Below are 12,802 nucleotides of genomic sequence, written 5' to 3' on the forward strand. Positions count from 1 at the left end.
TAGAGAGGCCTCTGCACCCCGTCCCCAACCGTCGGCTCCTCTCCCAGTCACAGACTCAGCTTCGGGCGGATGACGGAGGACGCGGCCCAACCCCTCGTGGTCAGCCGCGGTGTGCCGTAGTGCTCAGCAGCCGGGTCCAGGCGCCCTCAAAGACCAGGCTATCTCCGCTGCAGATAGATGCGGCAATATCTTCAGTTCCACGGGTCCCAGCAGCGTCAAACTCGGGTCGAGTGTGAAGGTCGCCGTCCTGCACCTTGTGCTGGCATTTGAGGTAAGAAAAACACCTTGTGGCGCAGGATATATGTAGGATCTCTCAGTGAGGCACGGGAGCTACCAACCTAGGCAGCCATTCCGCTTGCGCGCCCTCTAGCGCCCCCCTGTGCAACAGAATTTGTTCAGTCGAGCTGGGGGAAGCTAGTTCAAAAACTTTCAGTTCCCCTTGCGGAGTGCCCCAGGGGTCCTCTTTAAGTCCAACCCTTTTTAATTTGTATGTAGCCACATTAGCTGAAATCATTAGGGCAGCTGGCTTCACACCGGTGTCTTACGCCGACGACACCCAGATTGTGGTGTCTATTAGCAAGGATGTGAAAGAGACAGCGGAGAAATTCAGATCCTGCATGGTACAAGTCAGTCAATGGATGCTCACCAATTGTCTGAAATTGAATGGAGATAAAAGTGAGGTTCTGGTGCTAGGGGGTGATTCAAACATCTGGTCCCCGGAGTGGTGGCCTGATAGCCTGGGCAGCTGTTCGGTTCCAGCAGAGAAGGTCAAAAATCTGGGTATGACCTTAGATATCAATCTTTCCTTCGACGCCCAGGCCAGTAAATTGGCTTCGGCAGTCTGGTTCATTTTAAAAATGATTAAAAAACTATTGCCCTTCATCCCAAAGGATGCCAGGAAAAAGATGGTAACTGCCCTTGCCCTGTCTAGGATAGACTATGGGAATGCCCTGTATGCCGGAGCTAAGCTGCAAATTCTATCAAAACTTCAGCGCCTGCAGAATGCAGCTGCAAGGCTGGTGCTAGACATTCCTAAACACGAGCCAATTACCCATAAATTTAAAATCCCTGCACTGGCTCCCTATCGTCAAAAGGATTCAATTTAAATTACTGTGTCTGGCCTACGAGGCACTCCAGGGGTCTGGCGCTCAGTTCTTAAAGACCCGTCTGAAACAGTATGAACCCTCCAGGCTTCTTTTTTTCCAGTCAAGCCAAATTGATCCTGGTGCCCAGATTCAAAAGAGCCAGATGGGGAGGCAGAAGTTTCCTTCTACATACAGCAAAAGTTTGGAACCTGCTTCCAATTTCTATAAAAAACTGTCCATCCCTGCTTTCTTTTAGAAAAGCAGTGAAAACCTGGCTTTTCACGGTAGTCTGCTAGAGGGCTTGATCAGGCCAGAAAACCTTCTTATGTCTTAGCGCCAAGATGCCCTCGGGCATTCGCGCGCTCTATAAAATAATAAATCAAATCAAATCAAATTAAACCTGCACTACTTTCCCAAGAGGGGTGGGTTGGGAGCTCCCGTCAGTCTGACTGTGGAACGTGTAGGACATTTATTGATTAAAAGAGATGCTGGATTACCATTTACTTCTTCAACAAAAGGGCCGCTCTGGGTGACCTCTAGGACTGCACCAAGCATGCAATCCTTCTCCCGTCTCAGGCACAGTCATTGAGTCTGATTCAGTCCAGTAGAAACTCCTAGTGTAGATGCAAGTTGTGAAAAATCCTTATTAATCACTGAAGAATTTTGTTGAAATCCTGAATTTGTTGAGAATTTGGCATTCTATTCTGTATTGGGCTGTGGGGCCATCAGGACTGAAGGCATGTTCCAATATATCTGCCTTTGATTCTGCATGCTCGTCACAAAGGCCAGTTGGGCTGGGACCATTGACTGTGACATCCCATTGTGTGCCGTCTGATTCATGTTTCAGTTTCCCAGGTTCCTGCAAACATCGCAAGGATCATCTCTTATTCTGCACATTATTAGTGTTTGAGGTATTTAAATTGCCAAAACATCTGTGTTGGGTTTATATCTGTATATATACATCTGTTTTGGGTTTATATCTATAACTAGAATCAGAAACAACATTATTACACTTAGCAATTCTTCTTACATTCCACAATTTTCCATCTTGAGTAATTACAGAATTACTAAACACTTTTTTGATTTGTATAGGTTTACCAAACTTACATGACCCTTTCATCATCAGACCTGGTCTCATAATCCTTACCCAATCCCCCACAACAAAATTATGAGTTTTGACCTTCCATTTTTTACAGTACCAACTCATGGTCTTGTGTTGCTTCGCTTCTACTCTCTTAGCTGTATCATGTACACATTCTTTAATGTCCAGTTTACCTTGACACTTATTCTTAAACCACCATGGACACATTTTTGAAGCTGGATCTCTTCCTTTGAGTAGTTTAAATGGACTAAGCTCTGTTGTTGTATGGGGTGTAATTTGATACACCCACAATCTCTCTCTTAACTCATTCATCCATTCACCACGCGTTCTCACCACATCTGTTATATAAGACTTCAACACCCTATTAAACCGTTCCACCTGGCCATTCTCATGTGGTTCATATACTGATATACACTTGTGTGTAATACCATGTTCCTTTAAGAAATTCTCCATCTTTAATGATTTCAATTGCACCCCATTGACCGTAACTAACACAGAAGGACAACCTTCTCGAGCAAATATCTCTTTGAAAAAACAATCACCGCATTGGTAGTGGCATTGGGTACAAATTTTACTTCTGGCCATTTTAAGTGGAAATCAATCAACACTAGTGCATATTGTGAATTTTCTGGTAAATTCTTAAATGGGCCTGAAATATCAAAGGCTAACTTTTGCCTCGGCATGTCTGGCCACTTAACAACCTTTAAAGGTGGAACATTCGTTTTTAGAATTTTCTTACTCGACACACACTCTTACATTCTCTTACTGTCCTATCTATAAATGCATCCATTCCAGGCCACCAAAAGAAACTCCTAATCAACCTCTTCATAGAAGATATACCCGGATGTGTCTTATGAGACAACTTGAGTATGACATCCTGCATACCTTGTGGTGGAACACATTTGCCTGACTTAAACAAGAAACCATTTTCCCATTCCAATTCATCCGTCACCCTTGCAAATGGTAAGAGCTCTTCTTTAATTAAATTTTTTTTAGGCCATCCTTCCATTATATATTTTTTAAGAGTACTCCACCTATCCTCTATCCTGACACAACTGTCCCACTTCTCCTCTGTAATCTCTTGAAAATGGTCACCCATCACATCAGCTATAGTCACAATAAATTCTCCTTCCTTAACCACATCCACCTTGTCCTGTTCACACAGCAGACGAGATAGAAAATCGGCAGTGACATTTTTCTTTCCTGGAACATACTCTGTGCTAAAATTGTACTCCTGCAATCTTGATGATAACCTCGCAATCCTGGCAGAAGAATACCAACCGCCACCTGTGGACAATATATTAACTAGCGGTTTATGGTCTGTCCTAAGGATAAATCTACAACCCCACACATATAACCTAAAATGTTCCACCGCCCACACACACGCGAGCAATTCTCTCTCAATTGCTGCATATTTCCGTTCACACTCGTTCAATGTGGGTGAGGCAAAAGCCACGCACAACTTCTCTTTTCCTTCTCTTTGGGACAGAATGCCCCCTAAACCATATAAACTGGCATCCACCGTGATTATGCACTCTTTCTTCATTCTAATGGGTTTCAATGTAGGAGCATTAATTATATCCATCTTTATACATTCAAAAGCCTCCTGTTGTTCATTTGACCACACATTTTGTCTTAATAAAACCCGCAATGGTTCCATTTTAGTCGCAAAATTTTCCACAAACTTACTGTAATATTCACACATACCCGTGAACGATAACAACTGATCCTTATTAATAGATTATGGGGCTTTAACAATTGCATCTACATTAGTCTTCTTTGGAACAATTCCATTTCCAGACAATGTGTGACCCAAATACTCGACTGTACGTTTGAAAAGATAACATTTGTGTGCCCTCAATGTGAGACCATGGCTCTCTAACCTTTTGCAACACTTCATCTAAATGAAATACATGCTGAGTTTCGTTCCTTGAGAAAATTAAAATATCATCCTGGAAGCATTTGACAAATTCATCCAAATCTCTAAATATCTGGAACATCACTCTTTAGAACACTGACGCGCCGACGCCAGGCCAAATGGCATTCTCGTATATTGGTATAGGCCAAAAGGCGTAATTAACGCTGTGAGTTTCTTTGACTCCTCCTCAAGTTCTATTTGGTGGTATGCTGATCGCAAATCTAACATTGAAAATATCTGGGCTCCCTCAAACATTGATACAACTTCGTTAATATTTGGCATTGGGTGACAATCTATGACAATATTAGAGTTGAGAGCTCTAAGGTCAACACATACTCTCCATTTTTGATCCGGTTTGCGGACCAAAACTATGGGGGAAACCCACTCAGCCGATTCAATAGTTTCAATAATGCCCTCATCTGATAATTCTTTAACATATCCTTCAATTCTTGTCCTACACTAATTGGAACTCCCCTAATTTTTTGTTTGATAGGTGTGGCATTTTCCTTTAAAACTATTCTATGAGAGAAATCCTTTAATTTCCCTAACTTGTCACAAAACACATTCTTGTAACTGTTTACCAATTGCTTCTCTTTATCATTACAGTTATCGTTGTTACCAATGGTGGCAATCTGATTATATAGTGTATCATCACATAAAGAACTTAAAGAACTACCGCCCCATCTCACTCCTCCATTCCCTGCCAAAGTCATTGAGAAAGCCGTCAATAATCAGCTCGCCGCCTTCCTTGAATCCAACAATTCCCTCGACCCCTCACAGTCTGGCTTCCGAGCCAATCACAGTACCGAAACCGCCCTCATCTCAGCTACAGACAACATCCGAACGCTACTGGACAACGGAGAAACAGTTGCCCTCATCCTACTCGACCTCTCCGCCGCCTTCGACACAGTCTGTCATAGCACCCTCATACAACGCCTCAGCAATGTCGGAATACAAGGAAAAGCTCTGGACTGGATCATCTCGTTCCTCGCCGGAAGGACTCAGAGAGTACGCCTCCCCCCATTCAAATCAGAGGCCACCGAAGTCATCTGCGGCGTTCCACAAGGATCATCTCTCAGTCCCACCCTCTTCAACGTTTACATGAGTCCAACATCCATCGCGCGACAACACAACCTCAACATCATCTCCTACGCAGACGACACCCAGCTGATCCTCTCCCTCACCAAAGACCCAAACACCGCCAAATCCAATCTACACGAAGTAGCCGAATGGATGAAGAACAGACGTTTAAAGCTAAACTCGTACAAAACAGAAGTACTCATTTTAGGATCATCCCCCTCTTCCTGGGACGACTTATGGTGGCCACCGGCCCTGGGCACAGCACCCATACCTACAGATCACGCACGTTCACTGGGCTTCATACTAGACTCCTCCCTCTCGATGACCAGACAAGTCAACGCCGTCTCATCTTCATGCTTCAACATCCTACGCATGCTCAAAAAAATCTTCTGTTGGATCCCCACCGAAACAAGAAAGACAGTCACCCACGCACTGGTCACTAGCCGACTGGATTATGGAAATACCCTTTACGCCGGAACCACAGCCAAACTACAGAAAAAACTCCAACGCATCCAAAACGCCTCAGCCAGACTCATACTGGACATCCCCCGTCAAGCTCACATTTCCGGTCACCTGAAAGACCTCCACTGGCTCCCCGTCAACAAGAGAATAATGTTCCGTCTCCTCACCCACGCACACAAGGCCCTCTAGGACCTAGGACCCGAATGCCTCAACACAAGACTGTCCTTCTACACACCCACCCGCCAACTACGATCATCCAATCAAGCCCTCGCCGTAATTCCAGGCGTCCATAGATCCACCGCTGGAGGAAGATCCTTCTCCTACTTAGCGGCCAAAACCTGGAATTCTCTCCCCACTCACCTCCGCCTTACACAGAACCACCTCTCCTTCAGAAAGCAGCTTAAAACCTGTCTATTCGATAAGTAATGCACCCACCCTCCCTCAAGCGCCTTGAGACCCTCTGGGTGAGTAGTGCGCTATACAAATTCCTGAACTTGAACTTGAACTATAAAGTGACTGGTTCTTTTGCTCTTGGATTCAATATAATTCCTAGTTTATATTGATCACGCCATCCCAGGACATTAACCCCTTTCCTTGCAATGTACAGTTTAATATCAGTACTCCTATGCTTAAAACAGATTCTCACTCCAAAGTAACCCTCAACTTCAATCTGATTGCCTTCAAAACTTTCAGCCAAAAAGTGAGATGGTACTAAATTCTCTAAACACAATTGTTCAACTGCTCTACAAAATATTGATGTGTGATAATTGTCTACTGGGACCCTGAATCTACCATTAACACTATGTTCACTCCACAAACTCTAAAATCACCATTAGGTTATTTCCTAATATAATCAGGAACTCCATCAATAATAGAAACAACAAAACATCTATCTACTTTGTCTGTTTCATGTACAAGATTAGGCCTGTTTACTTCATTATTCGCAACACATGACACTGCACCTCTGGAGGGTGTGACATTATGTCTAATGTCCCGACATACACTTGTGAAGTGCCCTACTCTACCACAGTTCCTACATTCCTTGTTGATTGCAGGACAACCCGGAAATGATGCTAAATGAGACTTATTGCCACATCTAAAACAAACCGCATTGTTCCGTGTTGACCCTTGAACATTCCTGTACATATTAGTGTTCGAACTTCCTCGATAGTTGTGTTGGAAACGTGTGGGTTGTCGTTGCATTTGGTTCTCATTTTTTGGTTTAATATAACAAACCTCCTCCTCTGCCATTTTTTATTTGCATTGTCTTTGACAACCTCCATCCATTTTTCCGACTGTTCTAATGCCTTTGCTTCTGAAATTGCCTCAGCCAAACTAGGATTTCCTAAAACCCATAATCTTTCCTGTATTGTTTTATTTTTAACATGTACTATGATTTGATCTCTTATCATTTCATCTGTTAACAACCCAAAATTACAATGCAAAGATAAAGATCTCAATCCTGTGAGGAAGTCATCGAAACTTTCATCATATTTTTGCTCTCTAGTATAGAACTTGAATCTGTTTAAAGCAATACTTGTAACAGGCTTAAATCTTTTTTCTGTTCTTAATAAAGCCTCATTATACACATTCAAATTATCACCGCTTCCATAGCTCTGGGAAGTAATTTGAGGCAATGATCTAAAAATAACTTGCCCTCCGAACCTAAACAATGCAAAAAAATACTTTTCTTTCTTTCTGCCCCCATGTGTTCGCCATCTATAGCCTTCATGTTTGTGATAAATTCTTCCTTCCATCTCGCCCAAGGCATGGGAGGATCACCCTTGGACTGCAAAAACTTTGCTGGGGGTCAAATTGCATAGTTACACGTTGTATTAAGAAAATGTAACTAGCAGAATTAAATACAGTATATATGCATCAACTAAGTTTTAAATGTGTAACTATATATTGTGTGGTAATAGAATGATAATTTTTATACTATGACTCTTAACATATTAATATCATTTGAAAATACCCTATCATTTAAAAAAAAATTAAATACCACATTGTAAAGAAACACCACATTAGTTGTCCTTTGCGTTGAAATGAAGAGTAATCACCGTGTAGTATTTCTTCGTAGAACACCAGGAAGAGAAGCTGGCTAACTTTGAGGAATAAATGGTTGCGTAGTGTTTATTTGTAGTTTACCAGAAAATGAAGAATAAATTGCTGCGTAGTGTTAAACTGTAGAAAACAAGAAAAACGAAGCATTTAATGTCGTGTAGTCTTTAGATGTAAATCACCGTATTTGTTCGTGTTTTGTTTAAGAACAGTTGCCCCGGTGATAAAAATGCCTGCTGATGACATCAGACGTAAGCGTGCTATGTCCTGACGAAGATCAACGCGCTGACTTGTGTAACGTCTTGACGAAGATCAACGCGCTGAAATCATTGCCAAGACTCAGTTGCCATGGACGTTCGTCGGTGTTGGAATTCTGCAGTGCCGCTTAACAAGCGTGAGTGAAACTCAAAAGATGCAACAAACTCCCAATGTACACGATGCGGTGCCAAAGTAATGACCGTCTTGTAAGCTTCCCATAAAACTGACGGGGAACCAACAGATGCAGTGTTTTCCGCAAAGAAGTATTTTGAGGCTTTGCGGATTTCTTTCCAAATTTACGGGACTTGTAAGTATCTGGGGTAAATAGGGTAAAGCCTCTTACGGGACATTTGGTGGTAGGAGTAGGTTAACACTACTGGTGAGTGGTCTGATATACCTCTGGGTTTGATCGTAATGTCATCAACGTTCTGCAGACTGGTTTCCGATGTCAAAAAATTGTCTATTCTAGATAGACTGTTGTGTGCATTTGAATGAAACGTGTATTGTTGTGTTGTGTGATGGGTATGCCTCCAAATTCAACCAGCCCCAGTGCCTCCGCGAAACTCTGCAAGCGAGAGAATCCAGGTGCCTGCGTCCTCACCGGATATCTGTCTAACTTAGCATCCATTGTGGTATTAAATCCCCCCGATAATAAGGTCTCCTTCCGGCAGGTCTCCTCTCGCCAGTGGTATAGCGTTCGATATGTGCCCATTGTCCGTTACATACGCCAGTGGTCCGGTGTACAGTAGGCGGATCCACACACAAAACTTAGGGACAAATCCCAAATGAGGAAGGACAGCGAAAAGGTAACTCCACTCCACCATATAAAAAGCCATCCTCGCATTTAGGGATATGACAACCGCCGGCTCTGACAGGGCTGGTGCTTGAGCCATCGCTCCATGCAAGCGTCTGAGGTTTAGCGCAGTGTTTCTATTTGGCATGAAGCCTGATTGGTCCGGGTGAACTAAATGCGGGAGGTGTGCCATCAGTCTTTTTGCCAGTACTTTAGCAAACATTTTTGCCTCCGCATTGAGCAGGTATATTGGGCGATAAGAGGTACACTCTGACAGAGGTTTACCAGGTTTCTGGATAGCCACTATTGTGGCCAGTCGCTGGTCAAGCAGCAGTTCGCCTCTATCTAAGCTGTCGGTGTACATTCGCAGTAAGTGTGAACTGATAGTGTCCGCCATCTGTTTATATAATTCTATCGGGATCCCTTTGGGTCCCAGCGCTTTGCCTGACTGCAGCGAGAAGATTGCGGCTTGCAACTCGTCCTCTGTGAGATCCGCCTCCAGCTCCAAGGAAGCCTCCTGCGTTAGTTTTATGCATTTCTATACCTTTTATGGAGGCTGCTGCCTCGGCCTCGGACATGCCCGATGCCGATGTATAAACATCTCGGAAATGCCCTGCCAATGTGCGTATAATGGCCCACGGGTCTGTTGTGAACTGTCCCTCTGCTGCCTGTAGGTGCGCTATTCCCTTAGTGCTCTGCTCTTACCGATCAAGCCAAGCCAGGAGCTTCCCGTCCTTGTCCCCTACATCATATACCTTATGTCTGGTTGCTGTGAGGTTGGACATCGTCTCTCTTCGCAGATGATCCCTATACTGTTGTTGTTTGAGGTGCAGAGTGTGCGTCGAGTCAGGTGTGGGGTCCGTCGAGTGGTCTGTTTCGGCTGAGTGTAATTCTAGCTCTAGATCCATTAGTTCTTTCTTTTTTTCTCGTTTGTGTCCCGTATTGGAGACTATTGCCTGCCCCCTAATTACAGTCTTGTAAGCTTCCCATAAAACTGACGGGGAACCAACAGATGCAGTGTTTTCCCCAAAGAAGTATTTCGTGGCTTTGCGGATTTCTTTTAAAATTTTCGGGACTTGTAAGTATCCGGGATAGATAAAGTAAAGCCTCTTACGGGACATGTGGTGGTAGGAGAAGGTTAACACTACTGGTGAGTGGTCTGATATACCTCTGGGTTTGATCGTAATGTCATCAACTTTCTGCGGACTGGTTCCGATGTCAAAAAATAGTCTATTCTAGATAGACTGATGTGTACATTTGAATGAAACGTGTATTGTCGCGTTGTGTGATGGTATGCCTCCATACGTCAACCAGCCCCAGTGCCTCTGCGAAACTCTACAAGCGAGACACTCCAGGTGCCCGCGTCACCATTGGATATCTGTCTAAGTTAGCATTCATTGTGTCATTAAACTCCCCCCCCCCCCCGATAATAAGGTCTCCTTCCGGCAGGGCAGGCAGAAATTCACTAAGAGCTGGGAATGCCACTGTGTGGAGCGCCGGGGGGATGTATACTGATCTCACATTAATAAGCTTACCTTCCCATTGACCCTGTATTGCTGCAAATCTCCCCTGATCATCTTTTCTGGTTTGGATTACTATGAAGGAAGAGTTTTTCCGCACCAGGATACCCGTTCCCCTGGAGTCCGACGAGAACTCCGAGTGTACCACCATCTTATACCCCATCTATCTAATGCCTTACACTCAGTGACTGTGAGGTGTGTTTCCTGCAGGAGTGCCAATGTGGGAGCTTGACGTTTCAGGGCTTGTAGCACCAGTCCTCTCTTAATCTTGTCTCCTAGCCTGTGTACATTCCAAGTGAGTAGTGTGACGGGGTCACCTCAGCTTCAGGGGCTGTGTCCTGGGTACAATCAACTGGGGTGTGTGATGCGGTAGTTGATGAGCGTGAGCCGTAATCCAACCATGTTATGTGGAAACCTGTCAGCCAGGGGATATTCCACCATGTTATCATTGCCGTTACAAACTAGAACAAAAAAACTCGGAACCCATACTTCCCAACCCCTTGTCAAACCCTCCCACCCTGCCTCCCTGCCCGACGGACTCTGAACTTCCCGCTACCCCAACTCAGCAGAGGGCTTCATCCCAACCCAGAACAGTGTACTTGCGTGAAGGGGGTAGAAAGTCCATGGAGAAGCGCAGACCTTCCCTTCCCTCCATGGCCCGCATCAGCCCAGTGTCCAAAGCCGGCGCGTCTGCAGCGTTATCTATGTTTGGGTGTCTATTGATCGGCCCGCTTTCCAGTTTTATCCGTGGTCGAGGTCGTCCACTTCTGTCCGCTGTGAACATTCCCGGTCTGATTGCCTTTGATCTTGGCTGCTTGAATCTCCGTTCTCGTTCCGATAGCGTTGGCCTCTATTCCCGCGACATGGTCCGTCTACTCGTCGCCAGCCTTTTTTGCATCGTTTTTTCTTAGCTTGTTGCATTGACACTGGCAGTACACTACTCGTGCATTATTTACACTTATTGTGGTTTTCTGCACCGTTTTTTCTTAGCTTGTTCCATTGACACTGGCAGTACACTACTGGCTTTCTTAATGGCGGGTACGCACACCAATCCTACCCCACCTGACCTCAGCTGACGTGTGGGGACATAGGGGGGTCAGGAGATCCGACCGCGACGGAGGGGCCCTTCCCTGCAGGATCCGATGACAGACACAAAGTGCCTTGAAAGTGACTCTTTCTTTAATTGGGAGTCAGTGTAACGCGGCCAGGGCTGCCCTAGCCGATGCCCTTCTCGGACGCCTCAAAATAAGGCGGGCTGCCACATTCTGCACTCCCTACAGACGGAGCATACACTTGGTTGTTGCGCCTAGATAAAGGACATTACCATAGTCCAGGCGCAACGTCACCAGGGCATGAACCAGAGTCTTCCTAGACGCTACAGGGAGTAGGTCCAAGGTTTAACGCAGGACCTTCAGGATCCCAAAACAGGCGCCTGCTACCCGTCTTGTTTTATAGTCTTAGGAAAGACTGGGATCTAACCAAACTCCCAAGTTCTTTGCCTGCACACAGGGCGTAGGTGACCCCCCAAGTCCTGGGGGCCACCATGCCGATGACAACACAGTCGGGGCCTTACCCACCACAAGCACCTCTGTCTTGTTGCTATTCAACTTCAGGCAGTTCTTAGCTATCCATGCAGCCAATTCTTGCATGCATGCCATGAAGTTGGAGGCAGCCAACTCCTGTGCCTGGGTCAGGGAGACCACCAGGTGCGTTTAATCGGCATAGGATACCACCCTGATCCCGACCCCTCAGCAGTCTCCGCTACGGGAGCTACATAGAGATTAAACGGGGTCGGGCTCGGGGTCGGGCTCAGGGTCGAGCCCTGCAGCACTCCCTGGTTCAGCATGATGACCCTGGAGTAGTGTTTGCCCGGTCTCACCTGGAAGCAGTGACCCGACAGAAAAGATTGTAGGCAATTCAGGGCATTGCCAGATACCCCACCCTTCCTCAGACACTACCAACGTGTGATGGGCTACAGTGTCAAAGGCGGCACTTAGATCCAACAGGATCAAGGCCACCGTTTGACCTGCATCCACAAATTGCCTGATGGATTCAGTGGCAAGAAGCAGCGCGGATTCTGTCGAGTACCCAGCTCGAAAGCCGGACATGGTCCCAGCCCTACTGGCCTGCCTGCATCCCTGGATGATCCTGAACCAAAAGTCAACTCGTCTTGCAGCCCAGCTACCTCCAGAACCTTGGGAGGACTGCCTGCCTTCGATCAAAACCAAGGTCTCCAGGGAAAAGCAGACCTATTCACAAAGTGGCTAGGTATACTGTAGGGGCGTTGTCTGGTATGTAAATACAACAGCTAGGCCCAATCAATTTGCATACTCCGCCTCTATCTGCAAGAATAACATCCAACACCATTCTGTTCTGTAAAGTTACGAGACAGTCCGCCAGAAGCTCAGCGGTGAGGTCTCAATGCCCCCACCGTATTGTTTACTGTAGCCTCGACAACGCGAATAAGGTGTCTGATGTCTCCGCTATTAGCCATAGGGCCCCAAAATTGGAGGAGTCCTTTGA

General features: G+C 45.5%; 1 long non-coding RNA gene across 2 annotated transcripts in view; it reads left to right on the forward strand.

The window, feature by feature from the left end:
* Positions 1 to 12,802, forward strand: part of LOC144806565 (uncharacterized) — a 337,938-nt gene that overhangs the window by 264,318 nt on the left and 60,818 nt on the right. For both annotated transcript variants that reach the window (XR_013605835.1, XR_013605836.1), the window contains exon 2: positions 7,921 to 8,102. This is a non-coding gene — a long non-coding RNA (uncharacterized LOC144806565). The remainder of the gene's footprint in view (positions 1 to 7,920; positions 8,103 to 12,802) is intronic.

Source organism: Lissotriton helveticus (assembly GCF_964261635.1).
Source record: "Lissotriton helveticus chromosome 1_1 unlocalized genomic scaffold, aLisHel1.1 SUPER_1_unloc_87, whole genome shotgun sequence".
In the NCBI taxonomy this organism is placed as follows: domain Eukaryota; kingdom Metazoa; phylum Chordata; class Amphibia; order Caudata; family Salamandridae; genus Lissotriton; species Lissotriton helveticus.